The 2,500-nt window shown below is 43.2% G+C and overlaps 1 pseudogene; it reads right to left on the bottom strand.

Moving 5' to 3' along the window:
* The window catches only part of LOC138014936 (histamine H2 receptor-like), a 14,951-nt pseudogene that overhangs the window by 215 nt on the left and 12,236 nt on the right, over nucleotides 1–2,500 (bottom strand).

The raw sequence follows: 2,500 nt of genomic DNA, 5'->3' as shown, positions 1-2,500 counted from the left end.
CTCCGGTTCGTCTCTCTCCACCCAGGTGTATAATACACCTAGGTGGAGAGAGGCAGCGTGGGAGTACCCTGGCCAGGACCCGAACCCGGACTACTCGATCCGGAGTTGAGCACACTAACCATGAAGCCACCGTTTAGGCATATAGACGGGAAGCACGACATTTTGTTACTAGCTATGCTTGACAACTGTGACTGGAATCTTTGAGCCCTAAATCAAAATGCACATTTTTCTAACTGTGCTCTGTACATTAGTTTCGGCACAAATTGGGAGAATTTGTCTACAAATCACATATCTCATCTCAAGTGATCGTTTCCGTAATTCTCATTACCTATATGTTTAATAAAGCGTGGATATTTAAAGGATAAATTAAGTGCTGATCCCTTTTTTAAGAGAAAGAGGCTAACGAGGGGTTTATGTGGGATTTATGTAATGGACCCTACGTTCGTCTCTCGACAAACGTTCTCGGTTCTCATTGGTCAGGGTTGAGACCAAAATATCGTGACTTAGGTCCTATTTTAAAACACTTGAAACCCTCAGTTTACGGCTGGAGGTACAATCAACCGTCTTTTCCACGTTGTTCTGATACAGAGCCCGTGGAATTCAAGTGTTTGTTACCGCGATGCTGCTCATCTCTGTTGCGTACAAAGCTGACTGCTGTGTCGTGCTTCCACGGCTTTCGTTCCTTCCTTTGTTTTTCTCGCGACTGCAGGAACCAGTGCCTCTCTGAAATCTCTTTTTCCTAGTACGTATAACAGTGGATTGGATAAGGAAGTGAAAAAGCGCGGATAGTAGTAGAAGACATAAAGGACCCAGGCTGAAAGGGACTCCTCGTGTCCAAACTGCTGTACAAGGCTTAAACTGAAATACGGAAACCAACATATTACAAAAACGATCAGCATAACCAGGAAAATGACAGCTGTCCTGCGCTGAGCATGGTTGTGTGCGGTTTTGCGTGCCACTTCTGGCTCTGAAGGTCTTTGATACCGCCAGATTTGTCTTTCGTGGTAACGCACTGTTCTAAAAATGCTGGTGTATGCGAGAGTCATGATACAGAGCGGCACAGCAAAAAAGAGGGCGAAAATTGTCGGTTCATAGATGGTCTGAGCTGGGTTTATCTGGTCGTCTTCTTCATCGGTGTCCGTACTGGCGTTTGTGCGCCACGATAACTGGATAAGTGTCACGAACGCAGCTGAGGCCCAAGTGAGAGACGTGAGTACAAAGAAGACGTTGCGCGTGACGATATTGTAGTACCGTATGGCATATTTGATGGCGATGAAGCGGTCGACTGATACAAGTAGAATATGAAGCACCGTGGAAACTGATATAAATTTCCATATCATCACGGAAGGCCCGCAGAACGTGTGTCCAAACACATTGCAGCTGATTGTCAGAGGAATACCGATCAGACCAGCAAGCAGATCACTGGCCGCAAGACTGACGAGAAACGAGTTAGTGACAGTTCTGAGAGAACCATGGCGAATGAACAAAACCATGACGGTTACATTAGTTGCAATTGTGAGGCAAGCCATTGTGATCGGAAATATCGCGATAAAAACCATGTCATCCTCTAATTGATCTCCACTACCGGAGTGAGAGCTTTCATTGTCGGTGTGGCTTCCATTTGTCAATGTATCATTCTTCATAATCACTCCTTTTTGGTGCGATTTGAGCGAGTTTGTTTCTAAAGACCCGATGGCGTCAGCTTACCTTTTCTTCCGGTGTTTTCTGTCTTTACCTCTCTCTTCGAATTTCGCTAAATGGGTGTCAGCTGCCGACCACTGTGAAAGAAATGACCATAAGAGCATTAACAGTGCGTAAACAAATTTTAAGTAAGCATGGTGTTGAGAGACGCCTACCTCTCTCACAACAACAGCCACAAAGGATGTGTAGTAAGCACCCTCGTTGAGGCGCATTTTCGCGTGCATTGGCAAATTAAGGCAGTGCAAGTTCTAGTATCGTATTCTAATCCCAAAAGCTGGAACAAGTATTGAAATCTCAATGCTTCTGTTAGAGCCAAGTAGACTCTCTCCTTACTTTGTTAATGAAAAGCCCCTTGGGTGTTTTAGCTTTGACAGATCGAATTGATTTTAAAGAGTTTGCAGATATAGTGTGGCCAAGCGGTGATGTAGATCATCTTTCATACGTTTGATTTCCCCTTCTTTGTTGTGTTCGTTCCGATCGGAAAGGCAAACCGTTCTTTTGTTGCGATAAAATCTATTCTCGACATCAACATTAGAAGCATTGTAAACATTGCAGGAACTATCGTCTTTCTTTTTAAAGAATTGAAATTCGATTGTGTTGTTGGTTTGTGTTCTTTAATACTTTTTTTGCGTTTCTCTCATTCATTTAAGAATATCCTATTGCGTCATTGTTGTAAAGGCTCACACATGCACTTATTTCCTACAGTCTGCGTTATAAAGAATGCACATGATATTCTTTCTCATAGCTAACAAGGCTCTCAAATTTTGACACTATTATTTGTAAAAAAACAGGATTTGCC

Source organism: Montipora capricornis, chromosome 9 (assembly GCF_036669925.1).
Source record: "Montipora capricornis isolate CH-2021 chromosome 9, ASM3666992v2, whole genome shotgun sequence".
Lineage (NCBI taxonomy): Eukaryota > Metazoa > Cnidaria > Anthozoa > Scleractinia > Acroporidae > Montipora > Montipora capricornis.
The sequence above is the reverse complement of the archived record's forward strand: the minus strand, read 5'-3'. Positions and strand labels throughout refer to the sequence as shown.